Below are 20,407 nucleotides of genomic sequence, written 5' to 3'. Positions count from 1 at the left end.
CCACCATAACTATTGGCATTTATAACTTATTAAATACGGAAAGTATTCACAGTATGGGAGAGTGGCCTAAGTTGTGCCACTTTTTACTCAAAGTGACTTTAAAGTGAGGCCTTGACAGTAAAGTCTCCAACTCAAATATGTACATATATTTCAGGGTGTTGTGCATCCCCGGCAATAAAAACTTTGGATCTGGAATAAACTGTTGAAGAAATATAGCTTTCGGAAAAAAAGTTGTCTTGTGGCACAACTTGCCCCCGGTGTGGTGTAAGTTGTGCCGTTGGAAAGAATACCATGGGGTGAATTGTGCCATTCATATATATCTCATAAACTGTAATGCAAGACAAATCCATAAGACAATTACTTATTTAAGGTTTATTTAAAGTAAATAAAGTAACTATTTTACAAAGATTGAAGGACAATTTTCTTAAACAAGGCCTAGCAGATCTAATGGTTTTACATGCAAAGCTCACAATGACAAAGTCACCATCATCATCTTTCTGGCCATCTGAACTCTCATCAGTGGTGTCGTTAAGTGGAATTGAGATGTCAGTCTCTTCTGAGCTACTGTAGACAATAACTTTCTTTTGGTGACCAGCGTAAACAGCCATGCCAATGGCACAACTCTCAGAAATGTACTTTGGGCGGCAGTGGCAAAGTCGGTAGGGCGATCGCCTCTGGAGTGCAGGGTCGGAGGTTCGATCCCCCGTCTCCCCGCCACATGTCGAAGTGTCCCTGAGCAAGACACTGAACCCCAAATTGCTCCCGATGGTTCAGAGAGCGCCTTGCATGGCAGCTTCTACCATCGGTGTATGAGTGTGTGTATGAATGGGTGAATGTGGTAAGATATGTAAAGCGCTTTGGGGCTGAGAAAATCGGCTAGAAAGCGCTATATAAGTCAAGTCCATTTACCATTTACTTTGCACTAGCTGCTCTGCCCTTGTAGAACCAACTGCCACCTGGCATATGCGATTCCCCCTACATTTCTGCGTTCAAATCAAGGCTCAAAACCCATCTGTACACCCTGGTTTTTCCTCCCCATTAACTATCTTACCTCTGCACTACTATCTTTGTTTATATGTGGATGTATGGGCTTTATGTCTTTTATTTTTGTTATTGTTATTTCATTGTTTACCTACTGAATGCACTATGTACAGCACTTTGGACAGTGCAAACTGTCATAAATGTGCTTTTATAAATACAGTGTACTACTTACTTACTTATAACTCACCTAGGCCCTCTGGCACAAATCACCCCAAACCCAGAATTTTGGATAATAAGCATGATGCAGCAGTTTAGGGCTGACATCGTGTTAACTATATAGACACAAAGTGTAGCATACTGAAGCACTAAAACATGTGTCAAATGTTTTCAAACGTGTCTATAATTGTTCAGACACAATAATCAAAAAACCTTGATCATGGAAATGTTTTTCTGAGCTTAAATGTGCTTATATCTTATTCCATGTTTCTCCCTTCTTTACAGGATAAGTTAAATGGATGGCTCTTCTTAAATATGTGGTCACATTTCCAATTTCTTCTATTGTTTTCTAGAAACAAGGGGTGGCACAACTTCCCCACCGGCACAACTTAGGCCACTCTCCCCTATGTTACAGCCTGGAATAACGCTGTATTGCTTTTTTTTCCTCTCAAAATTCTACACACAATACCCCATAATGACAACTTGTTTTGCAAAGTTATTAAAAAATAAAAAAACTAAGAAATCAGTTGTGTTCACAGCCTTTGCGATCAAGCTCAAAATTGAGCTCAGGCCCATTCTGTTTCCACTGATCATCTTTGAGCTGTTTCTACAGCTTAATTGGAGTCACCCTGTGAAAAATTCAGTTGTTTGTACATGATTTGAAAAGGCACAGACCTGTCTATATAAGGTCCCACAGTTTTTACATTACGCGTACAGGTGTGAAAAAAACGTCCCCGTCATGATGACTTACAGTATGTTTATTAGAAGTAAAGCAACTTTCTACAAACATTTTCAAATTAGTGTTAAAAGGTGCATTTGTTTGTAGCACTTACGAAACCTTCTTACTTTACAGAAAACATTTGATATATGCCTGTTTTGTCTCGCCGGCCAATATGTCATGTACAATGTCAGTGAGATATGGTAGTTGGTAGCAATGATAATGCTAACTCCATTTACAGAGAGTGAGCTGTAGTGACAAATTACTCTTGTGTCGCAGACAACGAACAGACAGCACAGGTTAGCATAAAAAAGGCAATGTTAGAATAGCTTTAAAACAATAGATTTGAAATTCCTGCTGTTTGCAGAGAGGCCCACCCTCATTCTGTATATTTTATTGTGTCTTTCTGTGAAAATGTCACGGTTAACCACAGGTGATAAAACAACAATTATCTCATTATAATTTAACACAATAAAACTTTTTTATTGTGTTAAATTATGTTTGGAGTGTGTGCTCTAGTGCATCATAACTTGTTGCTACCCGCCATTAAACAGAAGAAGACAAAAAGTAAATCATATTGCAGGAATGGAGGTAGGCGTGGCTCAAGGGCTTGCAGTTGAAGCAGAATAAATAAAGCCTAGTGAGACTAGTTTGATCTCACGGCTTCACATTTCTCTCCCGCAGATCAGTCTGGACTTTTTCAAATCTTTTTGGGGAGGATCCAGGTAAAAAATGCCCAGGCTAATCAGAGCCCGCGTTCAGACCTAGCAATTATCCCTCAGTGGAGGGCAGCCCCCGATTGGTTCATGTATTCGTCAACCTGGTCATTTTTTTTACCGAACTCCTCCCCACGGAGATTGGAGAAAGGCCAGTCGATCTGTGGGAGAGAAACGCATGTGAAGCTTGCAAGATCATGTTGGTCTCCCCAGGCTAGAACAAAACCGCAACAGCAAAGAAAATTAACATCTGTTGGCAGGAGGAAGCATCGTGCAGGAGACGAAAGGTCACTCAAATTCAGTAATTTGGAGATATTATTGCTTTTTACCATCTGACAAAAAACATAGCAGCTTGCGTGCATTGCAAACAATGCTGAAGACGCATTCAGCTCAGTAACACCACACACCGGTTTAATCCTCAACATGCTCCAGGCCAGTTATTAGAAAAGTTAAGTAACAGTCTGATTTCTTCAACATTCACTTAGTAGCATCTGGCCTCATCAACAACGCCCCAGATCCCCCACTGACACCACCTAAATCCCCTCCCATGGACACAACACGTTACATAAACGAATCAACTACTTAAAAAAGGTCACACAAACTAATTTCCAGGTTAAAAATTGTAATTTGGGTTTCTACTAGAAACTGTATTCATGGTGTAGTGTCTAAAAACGATCTATATTTTTCACAGTGCCATTGCTGAATCTCCTTTTTTCAGCCTCTGTCTAAAATGCTTAAATTTCCCTTAAAGCTCTGCCTTACAAAAGGCCCAATGTGTTCTGATTGGTCCTGAGGTGTATCTGGGAATGTGCTTATCAGGAAGATGTAGTGCTAAGTTAGGTCAGTAATGGGGTGTGTGGCTTCTCCCCTATGTTGTCATAAGGGGAGAGAAATCTGAATGGGCTTGTTAAAGCTCCCATATTGTGCAAATGCACTTTTCCGATGTTTTTGAACATAATTATGGGTCTACGGTGTGCCTACAGACTGCCAAAGTATATAAAAAAAGAAAGTTCTCTCCTTTTCTCACTCTCCCCTTTTCTGAAACCCTCCACCTCTCCACCCAATATACTCCAGTCAGAATTCTCCCCGCTTCTCACGTCAAAAACTGGAAAGCCAGAAGCTTCCACTGTGCAGTCCACCCCCCTATTTCTTATTGGTCCACGGCCCCGAGATCCTCTCGAAAAATATTCCTTCACCCTCATGTTGTTTGCTTGTTGCTAAGCGACAAGATGCCTGTAGTACGGCAAAACATGATGAATGTTGCATAATCCACAAATGTATCTTAACCACAGCAGCCTCGTTTTTAATAACACAACGGATAGGAAGCTACTTGTGCTTTTTTTCAAACGGTAAAACTGAAAGAAATGTTTTTATTGGCATTTTTGCCTGACTGGTGTATAGCTATTAGCTTTGGGACAAGCATTCAGCTTTTGCTCATAAAAACATATTTCTATTCCCCACACCAGTCTGGAAATGCCTCGTTTTTAATAGGACAAAGGATTGGAATGTATACTGAAGAAGTCTGACTTTGAAGATAATTTTTTCACTGATTTTAGTGATATTGTTAGCAGCTAGCTCCCGAGCTAGCTTCGCAGTAGCCACCATCTTTTGCAACATTTTTATTGTGAACATGCCGTTTCCATTAGCGTGTGGCTGTCAGTGCATCTGTATGAACATATCTTTCATGTAGACAAGGATAGGTCATGTCAAACTGTTCAAAGTGCGTTACTAGCACTAGACTTGGTTCTTCTCATGAGTAGGCTAAACCTAACTGTGCTAACAGGCTATACGTCATCATTGTTTACAAACAGACAGAGGGCGAGGCGTATCTGGCTTCGCTTCCGGACAGGGGGCGGGGGGAGCTCAAAGATTGTATATTTACGAGGGGAGCTGCAGCTCTTTTTACAAAATAGGCCATTGTGAGATTAGCTGAACATCAGCATAGTACAATAAATTATCTGAAAGTTTTTTTCAGCAAACAATTGAAGAAAAACGTATTAGGGACCACTAAGACCATATAATACGGTGTATAATAGAACTGAAAAGTGTATAATATGGGAGCTTTAAACCAAGCCCCAACCTCAGCGATTTTTACCAGCATCCAATAAGGAAGTGACACACATTGTAGTACCTTACGGTGGCCACTGGGGGTGGTACCAAGACTGAGCAATTTTTCTTTGACTCACTTGTGTGAGCAATTTTTCTTTGACTCACTTGTTAAACAGGCCGTTTTCACAGTCTTATTAAACCTATTTAGTGCCTGGTCCACAAAAACATTCTAGTCTGTATGTTTCGGTCATATTTGAGGGGGGTGATTTTTTTTCTAGCAGGCTAGTTTTTATTCTTTTTGGAGCTTAAAATGTATTGGCGCGATCTCTTGAGTGACAGCTCTCCGCCCGTTGTCCCTCACTTTGCCTCGGAGGTATACGTCAGCTCGATGGGCGTATCTCCCTCCCCCCGACGTGACGTCGATTCCCTTTTTCGGCAAGAGGAGTGAGGTGGAGTAAAAATCTCACAAGATGGCGACTCGCATAAGCCAGGATTATTGGATGCCGTGTGAATAACTGAGGTCAGCCCGGATGCTACATCCATTTTAATATACTATCTATGTGTTAAACACAGGTTTTCTGAAAGGGAGAGGGGCAGAGAAAGAGGGAAAAAGTGATTTTGCATAAAAGGTGATCGTAAACACAAATTTTTACAGACTGCATGCTGTTTATTTGCCCATTTTTTTATCATTCTGCTCACTTACAGTTGGCCTCTTGTTAACTTTTTTTTAACTTTTTAATAATGCTTTTTATTGTACATTTTTTAGGTTTATCAAAACTCTAGTTTTGTGCCTAACTTTGACCAGATATCAACCAATTCAATGACACTATTTTTTATTAATATTGACAGCTCTTCTTACTAAAATATACAACACAATATACAGTACATGCTGTTTAACCAGTATTGCTTGACAATGTATTACAAAAAGTAAGAAATTAAGAATTAAAAGAGGTGTCTGACTTGTGTAAAGGATAAACACATGTGCAGACTAATTGCTGCTAGAGGTCAGTATTCCAAATGCATATTCAAAGCACAAGGTGTGTCTGTAAATTTACACCAGTCACAGTTATTTAAGAAACTGAATGGGCAATTTCGCAGTGAATCTGCAGAGAAAGGGGACATGAAAAGTTGCGAAGAATTGATGATGGACTCTTTGAGAGAGAGAGCGAGATAAAATTGACCATGAAATCTGGAGCTTAGAATTAAATTGGTTGGAAGAAGATGACAGTGTGCAGGGGGGAAAGGTGAAAGACACAAATGTCTTTTTGAAAATGCCAAGGTTAATTTGCCCATCAGTTAAATGCATAATTAAATATTAGAAGATCTGAAACACTATTTAACAGAAATGTAGCAAATAGCTGAGATAAAGTGATTTGTGTGCAGCTTGGCTTTCTCTGACAGTCAGTGCGTTTACATGCAGACTCATAATCGGGTAAATAAATGAATAAGACTTCAACAGGACTTGTAAAATGCATGTAAACACCTTTATCCGATCTACTTCGCACACAAATCGGCACATTAACAGACAAGCGAAGTTGGATAAGAACATCTAGATAACTCGTTCATAGTCGGCATTCTCTCTGCATGTATACAGGGATCGGATATCGCATATCGGAGTTCTCGTTCTGCGCTTGCTCGAGAATCCCTGCGGAGGATTTCACAAGGAAGTGGTAGGAGACGACGTAAAAAAGTAGGGTTATTGCCGGAAGGGAACCGGACGTGGCTCTATAAACACTTGTTGAAAGGGCTACAGCGCCACCTAGCATAGTGGAGACAGCCATGCATCGGACATTTATCCGATTCCTGAAAGGCCATGTATACTCAGACAAGTGACACGGTCCGTTCGAGTGTCTAGTTCGGTATATGTCTTAATCCAATCTACACTCAACAAAAATATAAACGCAACACTTTTGTTTTTGCTCCCATTTTTCATGAGATGGACTTAAAGATCTAAAATGGTGGTCACACCAGATACTGACTGGTTCTGAGTCCCCAGACCCCCAATAAAGCAAAACAATGCACATTTCAGGGTGGCCTTTTATTGTGGACAGTCTAAGGCACACCTGTGCACTAATCATGATGTCAGATCAGCATCTTGATGTGGCACACCTGTGAGGTGGGATGGATTATCTCAGCAAAGCAGAAGTGCTCACTATCACACATTTAGACAGATGTGTGAACAATGTTTGAGAGAAATGGTACAATTGTGTATCTGGAATGAATTTTAGATCTTTAAGTCCATCTCATGAAAAATGGGAGCAAAAACAAAAGTGTTGCGTTTATATTTTTGTTGAGTGTAGTTGTGCCATGGAGTGACTGTGTGTACACAGCTCATCCTAACGTAGATTCATCCAGAGTTTGCAGTTTCAAGGGCCGTGTTTATTTTCTAGCCTATTTTGTATACATTTAACATATATTGAAAATATTTAGTTTTTTCTTATCGTTGATGACATCATTGATATTTCAGCTTTAGTATGAAATAATTTTGGAATGGACGTGAGGGCCAGGAGGGATAGGAAGGTTGTGTTTAATGACTTGGGAGAGGTTGGCCGGTTATTTAATATTGGAAAAAGTAAATTTCAAGTTAATTATGATATACATTTTGTTCAAGGGAAACATTATTGTCTACCAAGTGGAAATCTGTCTTCTTCTTCACCACAAACAACAACAAGGGCATACAAAGACAGAACAACAGTAAAAAAAATAACCAGAGCGCTTGGAGATACATGAATCAAACCCAGCAATGGTGTGCCATACTAGCTATAAATAATTAAGAATTTAGTTAGCAACCAGACATTCACAACAATTCATGTAATCAACTTAGTCAGCCTATTATTACCCTTTAATTTTTGTAATGAACAATTACAAAGGTTTTAGGCTTTTTGGGTTTTTTTTATGTTTGGTTGACTTTACTGGATAGTTAACAGTTTAGATAATGACAGATTACATGAGGAGAGATAAAGATGGTTATAACCAAATACTGCATTCCAAGGTAACGAGATGGTTTGCTAAATTTTTTTTTTTTTTTTTTTTTTTTTTAATAGAAAAAAAAGTAACGAAATTGTAGCACAATGAATACAAATTTTTTCCCCTTTTTTCCCGAACATACCCCACCCACATCCCACCCTCACACCCAACAACACGAAATATACACTACAAGAAACAGAAATAAACAATCAATATGAAAAAAATATATATATAAAGAAATAAAATTGAATCAAATAAAAGAGGGGGGGAGGTAGCTACTCTTCTATAGTTGTTGTTGGTTTTTTAAAATAATTTAGGAAGGGGCGCCAAATTCTGTCAAATGTATTCTCGGATCCCTGGGTAGTATAACGTATTTTCTCTAAATTCATACATGACATAATGTCTCTAATCCAATGTGAGTGGGAAGGAGGAGCAGGATCTTTCCACTTGAGTAAGATAGCCCTACGAGCAAGTAATGAGGTGAAGGCCAGTACCTTCAGCTTCACTTTAGGCAAGCCCGGATTTGGAGCAATGCCAAAAATTGCAGTGAAAGAGTTCGGCTCAATTTGATGCTGAAGTACTTCAGAAATTGTTTGAAAAACTGATGTCCAGAACTCAGTCAAGGTGGGACACAACCAGTACATGTGAAAGAGTGATGCCGGTGCGCTCTTACAGCTATCACAGGTCGGGTCTACATCGGGGAACATACGAGCTAATTTAGTTTTAGATATGTGGATACGATGTACTACTTTAAATTGCACAAGAGCATGTCGGGCGCACATGGAGGTAGAGTGTATCCGATCCAGGACTGAATCCCACATGATCTGTGAAGGCAGAACCTAGGTCCTGCTCCCACAGGGTTCTTATAGCTGCTAATGAGGGGCTATGCAACTTCGAAATAAGGTTGAAAAACACAGAAATTGAGCCTTTTAATGTGGGGTTTACAAAAAGAAACAAATCGACATGATTGGCTGGCGGTTTATAAGGGAATTGGGGAATTAACTTCTGCGTAAAATGCCTGATTTGCAGAAATCGGAAAAAAATAGTCTTTTCGATACCGAAGTGTTTTGTCAATTGAGAAAAACTAGCAAATAGATCATTAATAAATAAATCACCGATGCATTTTAAGCCTTTTTTATGCCAGATCTTGAATGCACCATCCACCGTCGAAGGAGTAAACAAATGATTAGCTGCAATTGGGCTGAAAAGTGAAAAATTCTGCATTCCAAAATTCTTCCTAAATTGGGCTAAACATTTTCAACAGCAAAGTAGTTAGCAAACTTATAAATATCTGCTTCTCCTAAACTTAAGCAGACGATCAAAATGTGCTAAGCTCTCAAAAAGGTATGACTTACAAGGTATGCTGCAATTGTACCCGTTTTCAAAACTTGATTTCCCATTTTCCCCCTAATGTAGTCAATGCAATCCTTCAGACGGACTGTGTTCTCAAAGTTCTCTGTTAGCTAGGAGACAATTAACCAACTTGGCAAACCCCTGTTTTCCCACAACCCCATGTGGCCCCCAAATGTTCCAGACTCCCTCTCAAACTGTTTTATTTAGAGATATTAAATCGAAACTTAATTTTTTTGCAGATGACGGGCCTTGTCCTCTCAAATAGGTGAGCTCAATAACAATCTTCTTCCATATTCAATTTAGTTTCAAATAAACAAGTTATCCCTTAATGTCAAAAAGTCAAATTTTGCTACCAAATGAAACTTTATATGAATGATGAAGAAATAGTTCAATCAACATGTGGGTGTTATGATTGATAATGAAATCTGCTGGAGAGAACAGGTTGGTCTTGTCTGCAATAAAGTTACTAAACTACTCTTGGGTTCCTTAGAAGAAATAAGAGGTGTTTACACAATATATGCTTGTTAAAAGAATGCTAGTTTGATTTATCCATATTTAACATGTTGCAACATAGTCACGGCGAGGACATTTTCCAACATATATAAAATCTTGGTATTGCAGAAAGTTTGATGGACTAGTGACCTTCTCTAAAACTGTTGTACCAATTGCACTGTTGTTTTATAAATGGGAGTCATTTATTCTTTATATTAATATTATCCAAATCTGCATTTGTTTTTATTGTCAGCTACTTTTTGGGTGTGGTTTTCATTCAAACCTCTACAGGTTTCTGTGCACCCACACATGTACCTTTTATGTTTCATCTCTATGTCTTTTATATGAGAAATAAAACTAAACTAAAGCTCACTTTAACCCCTTAAGTATTTCAGCTGTTAAGAAAATCATACATTTCCTTGTTATAATGCACATGAATATTATGAGCCATATACAAATGGGAGGGAGTGGGTGAATCCGAAAAGCTTATTTTGCCCTGGGGCCCGCATGCAGGTTACGCCTGCTTGAAAAGGGTGTAGACAACCATGTACAAACAGCTCAGCAGTCACTTGAAGTGTATGACATCAAGTTTTGCTCTATTAGCCCAGAACTTGGCCACCATATTTTATTTGTATGATTTCCTGCGGTCTTTACTGAGGCGCATAACTGATCTGATTGGTCAGTGACTGGCCATGCATTGTGTGTGCTAGCATCGGTGCCTTAGCAGCTTGTTTTGAGTTTGCCGCTAACAGTAACGATGCAAAATGTTCACCATGAATAAAAAAAAAAATTATACATTGGAAGTTAGCAGAATATTAGTGAATGAGTGGTTAAAAGTGAAGCTAAAACGACCCCATATATGACTTAAAGCTCTATACAAAGTTAAAAAAAAATCATCAAAAAAGAAACAGGATGAACAGAAGAAACGGATATCTGTTGTATAGAATCAAACAACCCAGTCATATTCATGCTATGCTGTAGCTGCTATATGACTACAGTAGTTTGGGAATTATTGAGACTCCAGTAGCAGCAGCAGTCCAGCCCACTCAGATGGGGTAGAGTTGGAGATGGGCAATATCACCCAACTTATCCAAGATTGCTGGATTCACAAATGTGGTATTTGATTGAGAATAAAATCAACTTTCTCATTAACATGCAACATCGTCTACATCAAAGTCACTGCCATGACTGTCACTTGAAAGAGTCTGGGTAGGGCCAGGGCGCAATCCATTGCCCGGGGAGGCCCTTTGTACATCATGGTTATAGAGAACAAAGAAGGCCAAAACCTTATGCTATAAAATAGATTCACCAAAACCAATTGTAGTATATTAGCCTGGAAATGACACAGAGGAACTGACGAGGGTTTTTTAGCGGCAGACGGAGTTTCCCCATACCATGAAATTTGTATACTTGGCTACTAAGAAAACAATTCTTGCTGGTACGTTGAGCAGCCTTCCTGTTTTCACTGAGCAAGTGACACTGGGGGTGAGTGAGAGAGTGTGAAGCCTCTTTAATTGCCTTCGGTCACCCACAACGTTGAACCGGAGCAGCACGCAGCTTAGTAAAGGAACCGGGCAGAGGGACTGATAGATATTTTATCGCCCAAGTTAACGGTTATTGAATTCCCAAAGTGAAATCTGTCACTTCAAAAATAAAGAGGAGGGCAAATTAAAGGGAGATAGAGAGAGACGGGGGAAGAAAGGGACTGGAGAGGGTGACACAGTTTTAAAATGCCCTATCTTTTGGCCATCCCCGGTTTTTCAATGGAATAAAGAAAACTCAGCGTCTTTCTTCTCCTCTTTTCTTCCCCCACTTCTTTCTTTCTCCCTCCCATCCTCCTATCTCTCACTCTGCTTTTCTGTGAAAAAATTTCTCATGAATGATTTATATGTGTCTTGTTATCAGCAGCGATTTCTATAGACCCCAACGCATTCACCAAGACATTTGTGCCGTAATTGTTAATTTTAATGCCATAATGGCTTCAGATGGGAGCCCTGATTAGACATTTATTACACAATTAAATGAAACATACTCAAGAATCACAAAAGGCTTCCGTAATTATTTCAGGCCATTAATAAAATGGGCATTAAATTATATTGGACACAAAAGAGAAGTGAAATAGATTTCCATTAGAGCAATAGAGGCAGAGAGGGGTAATAGATCCTGCCTGAATTCACTCTGAAATTAATTGTTGCCCAGCCTATTTCCACACACAGTGGAATAAATGAATGAGAAAAGAGAGGAAGAGAAGAACGAGTTGGTGGCCATGAGAGTGAGGGGAGGGGGTTACATTAAGAGCCTCTGATAAAAAAACCTTTTGTTTGACGTACTACAATGGACCCTCAATTCAAGAGTGAGAGAGGGAGAGTCAGACCAATTTCAATCTCAGTCCACCCCTCCTGAGGTTATATCCTCTTTTCAAGTTTGGTTTGCTTTTGAATAAACAGCTATCAAAGATCTACCTGCAAATGCATATATCTAAATGCGAAACTCATTGGAGAGCAACTTTTGGGTCATGAAGCCAGGCAAAGACAACGGCTATAAAATTAAATAAATCGAACAAATGCATATAACAGGAAATCAATCTTTCCTTTATTGATAAATGAGCTGCCACTTCCAAAGAAGATTCTTTGATCCTTTGCAAGTAACCTTCCAGGTATAACACAATGGAGGTCAAACTTGATGGACTAAATAATAGCTGTCAATCCAATCAAAATTTGTATCTTTCTAGAAAAAGGTCATTTTTATTTTATGAAATTATAAGATTAAGTAAGGTCATATAACAAACTATAAACCGTATTGAATATATAATGTAAAGTCAAGAAAAAAATCTTCAGATAGAAAATGAACAAATGCATTTTCCTCATCTCTGAACAGTAAGATTACCACAGTTAAAACACATCAAAGCCAAATGTATGCTAACGTCTTTCTGAATCCATTTCCAATGGGAACTCTAAATTGTCTTTTGAACTAGCAGCCTCTTGAGATCTTCTGTAAAAGTGTCAAAGAAATGAAAAGTGGTATCTCACAAGGCTAGAACAGATCCTTCAACAAAAATTAATTAATCATTCACTGATACAGATTTGTAGAATTGTATTTTCTTCTTCTTCCATCAATCTGTCGGGCTTCAAAAGCTTTTATACTCTTTACTCTCTTATTCACTGTATCACATTTCAGTTCGTTTTTGATTTTACAATACCTACAATACAGCTCAGATTTCACAATCCACAACCGTTTGTCCAATAAAGGTTGTTCCCAGTTCAAAATTTGGGATGCAAATCCTGTCAACAAAACAAGGAGAAAAGTACAACAGGGTGGTGAGTGGTATGTATAATTGAGACATTCAACAGTAGCACTGTGGAATATTTGATTGATTGAAGTTTTCAATTAATCACCTGACTCACGAATGCTTTGCACCATGTCTGGAGGTCCAGGTCTCAGGTAGCCCTAAAGTAACAGATTAAAAAAGAGAGGTTGTGAAAAAAAGGAGGAAAGAAAATGTATTCATAATGTTTAAATGAAGATGGATAGGCCTATGATGTTTGGGCATTTTTGTGACTGGCTTATTAACAGTTTTCAGTTTCGCAGGGCAGTTGACCACCAAGATATGCTTGCCAAGTAAAAGCCCCAAGTAATCAAAACATTATATTTCCCTATGTTATAATTCGTATTTATTGAAAAAAGTATTTTTTTTCCCAATAATTACACAGGACTGACAGTCTGAATGTCAATGCTGGGCACGCACTCCAACAGACAAATTATGTCCACTGATCAGATATGGCTTCAGGCTATGATGTGAGGTAATGAGTGAGTATAAATATGTCATTGGGGTTATCATTGATATTTAATTTTAAGTGCTAGACACTACACCACGAGCGCCCTCATTTAATCACAATTTTGGAAATTATTTTACTCAAGTTAGCAAGAACTCCATCTTTCTCCAAGAGCAAAGCCTTTTGTCAGCATGAAACGGTTGATCAATGTGCATTCTCTGGTGGAATAATATGCCTGCCACCACAAAACAAACTTTTTGCCAGAGCTCAGGAAGGACAGCTGAGGTCTCTAGTTTTGACTGTTTTTGGATCATCCTCTGTCCTAAAGACAAAAAGCACAGTCATGACAGGAACCCTTGTCTTAAAGCTCCCATATTATACACTTTTCTGTTCTATTATACACCATATTATATGGTCTTAGTGGTCCCTAATACGTTTTTCTTTAATTGTTTGCTGAAAAAAACTTTCAGATAATTTATTGTAGTATGCCTCTATTCAGCTAATCTCACGATGGCCTATTTTTAAAACCGACCTGCAGCTCCCCTCGTAAATATACAATTTACTCCCCCCGCCCCTCGCCCTCTGTCTGTTTGTAAACAATGATGACGTCTTTGCCGTGCCTGTGGCTACTGCAAAGCTAGCTCGGGAGCTAGCTGCTAAAAATATCACTAAAATCAGTGAAAAAATGAATTTTTAAAGTTTGACGACTACACTACTACCTTCCAATGCTTTGTCTTGCTAAAAACGAGGCATTGTCAGACTGCTGTGGGGAATCTAAATGGGTTATAATGAGCAAACGATCGATGCTTGTCCCAAAGCTAATAGCTATACACCAGTCAGGCAAAAATGCCAATAAAAACATTTCTTTCAGTTTGAAAAAAAGCACAAGTAGCTTCCTATCCGTTGTGTTATTAAAAACGAGGCTGCTGTGGTTAAGATAAATTATTGGATTATGCAACATTCATCATGCTTTGCCGTAGGCTACTACAGGCATCTTGTCGCTTAGCAACAAGCAAACAACAAGGGGGTGAAGGAATATTTTTCCAGAGGATCTCGGGGCCGTGGACCAATAAGAAATAGGGGGGTGGACTGCACAGTGGAAGCTTCTGGCTTTCCAGTTTTTGACGTCAGAAACGGGGAGAATTCTGACTGGAGTATATTGGGGGGAGAGGTGGAGGGTTTCAGAAAAGGGGAGAGTGAGAAAAGGAGAGAGATTTCTTTTTTTTGATACTTTGGCAGTCTGTAGGCACACCGTAGACCCATAATTATGTTCAAAAACATCGGAAAAGTGCATTTGCACAATATGGGAGCTTTAAGGATGATGTGTTTCTTTCAAACAGATAGATATACTGTATATGAGTTCCTTATGATGACTCCATTGGAAGTTGTTAATAGATTCCACATCTAAAATGGGAAAACAAAGATTGGGTTGTTCTTTCGGGCTACAAATCAGGCAGGTATACTGCAAATCCCTGCTGCAGATGTGCATTGCTAACAAACAATGGAACATTTAGTCGTTGAAGCATGGAAGACCTGATGCTTGGGAAGTGAGGTCAGACTGGTTTGAGCTGGTAAAGTCTGACAAGTACTGGGGGAGTATACTAGAGGGTAGCAGGAACATAAAGGGTTGACAATTTGGTAACCTGCTGAAATAATGATGTAGAGCTATGACTTCTGCTGTGGACCATGGTGTACTACAGTTCTGCTGATTCCATTAGGATTGATGTTGTTCTCTGGTATTGCAGCACCAATGACAGACTTACCAACTAACACTCTTAGCACTGTCCTTTATCCACTTATTTTTCTGAGGTAGTTTGTAAACCAGGGAAACTGTGACTGACAAACATAGAAGGCAAAAACAGGCACTTTCAGATCCTTGAGTTCAGAAAGTGAAAGTTCCCTCAGAGTCATTGTTGAAGTGTCTCATCTGGCTATTTGACAAGGGAAATAAGTCGTAGATAGATTACTGGTAGAGCGAAAGAGTTAGCAGAAAACCTTCCTGAACAAAGACATGAACTGCGGGTCTGTATTGCATACAATGTAGAAGATGGTGCAGTTAAGCCCTGTTTCGACTGACGGGTAAAGTTTGGTTTGGTACGACATGTAATTATTTGCGTTCCACTATCAAAAGTTGTAAAGGGTACCAAAATAAGAACAAGCATACCATGCTGTACCTATTTCGTCACCCTTTCGCTGGGATACCACGCAGTCCCATAAGGTCCAAAAAAGGGTGGAGCTACACATTGCGGTCCATTGATTGTTGTAGGGTATCATAATTTCCGTGCATGAGATAAACCGCTGTGTTTAATCAGCTCCGAAAGAGTGAATCATTTTGTGGAACACAGCTCTTTGTTGACTTTGTAATGTTCTTCCTATTCATTGAATTTATTTGTGGGCTATATTTAGTATGTTTATACGCACAGTTAGATCAACTAGGCCATTTAATTGGACTACTGTTGATGAACTAGCAAACAAGCACTGGAGGGTGCTTTATTGACCGAATCATGTCAATCTCCGCTACTCTTTTCTAATTGACCTATTACGTTATTCAGCGGTTAATGTTTAGAGTGCAGCAAACGGTTAGCGAGCGGTAACCCGGTACCATGTTGAGCAGTAATATGAATGACTTTCCAGCCCTGTACATTTCGGACATGCCGTTTGTGCATGGCTTTCTTCTTCCTTTGTTGTTGTTCTTCTTCTGTTAGCATTGAGTGCTATTTGGCTTCTGGGTCAAAGCCCCAGGCCGGAAACTGTGGGGCATGCCAGAGTGCCTAGGTGAGTTATGGTCCGATTGACCGTTTACATGCAGGAGTAGCTCGGCTTCCCAATCACATTATCTGGGTGTGTGAGCTGGAGTTTGAGAAATTCGAATTAGTATGATTTCAGCCGTACGAACATGTTAAATGTATTTTAAAATTCAGAATGCAGTTGGACTTGCACAAATACTTTTCTATAAAATGATGTGGAAGTTCTTATTTAGTCTGGCTGCTTCGATATGACAAAACAGTAGAGACATGGAAGTTATGTTGCCACTCCTTGAATCAAGTTTTTTCACATGAGGTACTGCAGGGTCTTCCATTTCTATCGTACCAGCTTATCTTTGGTGCTCCACTAATTGATCAAGATGGCTTCCACACACACACAACAACACATTTGTTGGCATTGAACTTGTTATTGCATTGAACTGTTCTGAAATTCATTCAGGTCAACACGTAATACATATTTTGTATGTATTATGAACATTGTTGTTTCATTCTGAGCATACATTCTGTTATTCTTTAGTGTAGTTTATATTCTCATTTATACTCCATAAATCTTATCTAGTAACTCACAGTCTCATGTGGAAGGCTCAAATCCCCCTGCAAGGAAGTCTAGCTCTAAATTAGTTTTTTTTTTTCTTAATGAAGGTCACGAGAGAGTCACATCTTTCCTTTTGTGATAATTTATCCCTATCTGCTGTTATCTCTTTTGCCCCTTTAATCCTAATTGTATTGTATAATTGTGTGATGTGGACCTTGTGGTCTTTGAAGTATTGCCCCTATCCTTTCATTATTACCTGATGCCTGGAACCTTTGTTCATTTTTTCCCCCTGCTCTTCTCTGTGCTATCAGGTGTTGCACAATAAAAGCGAGCACAGCTTAAGTTTAGTCATTTTATAAGATTTTATTGAAGTCTGATTTCAGGATCTCACTTAGAAATTGGAACCACAAAGATATGATATATATTTTTTGTCTGTAACACATGCCCCATGTTGGCAATACCGCTCACATATCGCTCATTGCTGTTTTGATGTGTCCTCTGTGTCAATGAATAATGCTTGTAAGTGGATAATGTAACAATATCTCCAGTATAATGTGCTGAATTACATTTCAGAATGATTTCCTTATCTGTGAAAGAAAGCTTATTTGTGTATAACACTTATTATTACCATCAATTCTAGCAGACATACAGTACATTCTCCCTTTCCACTATTTCCAGGGACAACATGACTGCAATATAAACTGTGGACAAATGCCCTGACCATAAACACACAGTATTCAACTGTGGAAATACAAATGGTAACAGAATACTTAACATGCATGTGTATAAAAAAACTTGTGTCCTGTATGTGAGGGAATTGGCTTATAGAGGAATTGGAGCAGTGCCATGTGATTGCTCTGTATCCTGATTGCAACGTTATGCCTATATGAGATTTATTTTATGCTGCTCCTTAAAAAAAATAAGGGTTTGGATAAGAAATAGAAATTGGAGATGATTACCACAAGGGAAAATCTTTTTGTGTGTTTGTGCATGCACATACATATCTTGACTGTTCCAAGTTTATTCACAGTTAGTTAAAAGTAAAGGTAATGCACAGTGAATTACAATGTCCTATGGGAACTCAGTGGAGACTGCAAGGCTTGGCATACGCTCAGTCTTTAGAGTCATTGAAGCAAATCTGTAAATAGCACTGGCTAATTGCTGGCCGATATATCTGTCCTCTAATGGTTCAAGCGGACATTTGTTAGTTTCAGATGTGGTTTAAGTTCATGTCTTCCACAGAGTGAAAGAGTAGGCTTAAAAACGTTCTGCTGGGGGAAAAAAGTTTGGAAAGTTGTGGACCATGTGAGTTGTCTCAGTTCCTAATATTTTATTTTTTTACAGAGAGAGAACCATCACTAAATAGGATGGAAATACAATAAAAGGCATTGAAATGTCAACCCCTAGATTTTAAGAGTTTTTGAGGGAAGACGCAAGTGTGCAGTAAAGAAAACCTCTTACCGCTTCAGCACCATGGACAGTTACGGTGGGGGAGCTTACCTCAATGCTCTCCGCGGGAGCCCAAGTTGGTTAATAGGCTCTCTGTGTGTCAGGCCGCTCCCCATTCACGTTTTAAGGCGAGATGGATGGACATGTGTCCTTAGATAATCCTAGTTTGTGTTTGTGTGTGTGTGTGTGTGTGTGTGTGTGTGTGTGTGTGTGTGTGTGTGTGTGTGTGTGTGTGTGTGTGTGTGTGTGTGTGTGTGTTGAGGGGTATCGTGCGCTCCATTGCATATGTCTGTTTTGTATTTCTTTTGAATTAAAATTGGTTAAAATAAAGTTTCACCTGTCGTTACTTTCACATTTACTCATGTTGACTCGCTGCTTTCATTTCAATGGTGTTTTTGAAAATCAAATCTATAGGCCATACAGAGACAGTATATAATAGTAATATTTATTTTATTTTCAAAACAAATAATTTAAACTGTCAGTATGTTGTGACAATCACATATCCGTTCACATTTCCAAATGCGTGAAGTTTGGAGATGGAGAGAAGTTTTGCCACGGTGACACGCACTTAGGTGTTAAAGTATTTTATTTATAAATTGTATTTTCACGTTTTTACCTCGGACGATGCGCTGTTAAATTCACTAACAATTTATTCGAGAAAAACTGCATAGCAGCTGCCGATAGAAAATAAATCATCTCAATCCTTGACAAATTAAAACCTATTGCATTTCTCATTATCCCCTTAAATTGTCGAGGGAACTTTCGGGCGCGCGTTTATTAGACAATCCATTTTTGAATAAGAAACATAGATGAGTTGTCCCTCGTGAGCAAGAAGGCTCAGCCTCTAAAATAATTTCCTGTTATCTAATTCATTGATCTCAAAATGAAGCCAAAGCTGCTGTAGATATATAGCAGCCTAAACGCTACGTGTCAAATTGCATGCGCTGTTCAGGGAAAGATAGCACAATACAATTTAAATCTTCAAAATGCGCTAAAATATACAGTCCGAACATGCGGCGGCATATATACCTCATGGCTGCTGATGAACATCATAGACTGTCGTTTTGGAGGGTTGGAGGAGCGCTTTCTTTTTGCAGCCATCCGCTCGTCGCTTGTATATTGAAGAAAGTCGGGGGCGTCCTCGGCTGTGGGCTACATTGTTCTGTGGGTCGGGGCGAGGAAGATTTTTCTCCCAAAAAGGGCCTTTTTAGGGATAATTTCAGGCTCGTGAAGAAAGATATGATTGAATCTTCTTGTTACAAGCTATACCGCTTGACGCATGCGTGTGTGGGGAGACAGGGAGAGAGAGCGTGAGAAAGAAACACAGATGGTGTTGGACTATGGGAATATCACAGGCAAACAAATTAACTAAATTTTTCCTATTTCGCTAGAAAATGTTCGGCCTTCATGAGATGGTATTTTTCTACAATTTATAGGCTACTGGATAATGTCTTATATGTTAGGCTACTATTTAAAATACATGTCCCTTAGTATACATTCACAGAAAATCTGGATTTTTGCCTGATCGCATTTATGAGCTATATAGTTTCACAAGTATTTTATTGTATTCTATAGTGTGTAGTTTTAATGCCAGCATATAAGATATACAAGTGAGTGTGATGTGGAGAAATGGAAACTACTAATGAATCCTATTCGAAGTGGCATTTGTAGCCTATTTGTGTGAAATACAAGAGCAAAAAAAAAACGAGTTGATAATTGCAATAGGATGTAGTCCGCAAGACGCGCGCGCACAGGGGCCAAATACAACCTTAAATAAATCCACCTACTTAGCAGTGTAACTAACTAGACACGACTCCCAGGATCGTGTCTCCAATCACAGCATTTTGACGGTGGTGTGAAAAAAATCAGCTGTCTGCCTTTGGTTTAATAATCACAGCAGAAGGAATCATATATCACGCACATTAGCCCGAGGGCTATTAGGAAATGGTCCTCGTTGAAATTTGCAATTTAAAACGATCACTCGGCGCCTCCTTAAAACCACCACTGTCAAAATTGATGTGTGCTAATGCAACAATTATAGACTCTCAATGACGGTTTACAGTTGATGTAATATTTACTTGCCGTTTGTAATTCTGTCACAAAACACTTGAGCTCTCCATATAGGTTCAATGGCGATGGGATGTGTTTCTTTGTATGTTTGTTTGGTGGGCCGTTTGACTGTAAAATAAACGCTGTTTTCTGACTGTCATTTTGGAGTAACATTTTTAGAAAGGGTTTGCCCCATGCTTGAGCTAAATCTGATACGTTTCCATCCACCTTTTCCCACTATGGTGCTTGGGACGCCCAGGTCCTGCTGAAGTGTCCTTGAGCAAGACACCGAAGCCCTGCCAGGAGCAAAGGGCTGCCATGTATGTTTTGTTTCTGATATAAAA

The sequence above is a fragment of the Ammodytes marinus genome (assembly GCF_949987685.1).
Source record: "Ammodytes marinus genome assembly, chromosome: 8".
Taxonomy (NCBI): domain Eukaryota; kingdom Metazoa; phylum Chordata; class Actinopteri; order Uranoscopiformes; family Ammodytidae; genus Ammodytes; species Ammodytes marinus.
The sequence above is the reverse complement of the archived record's forward strand: the minus strand, read 5'-3'. Positions refer to the sequence as shown.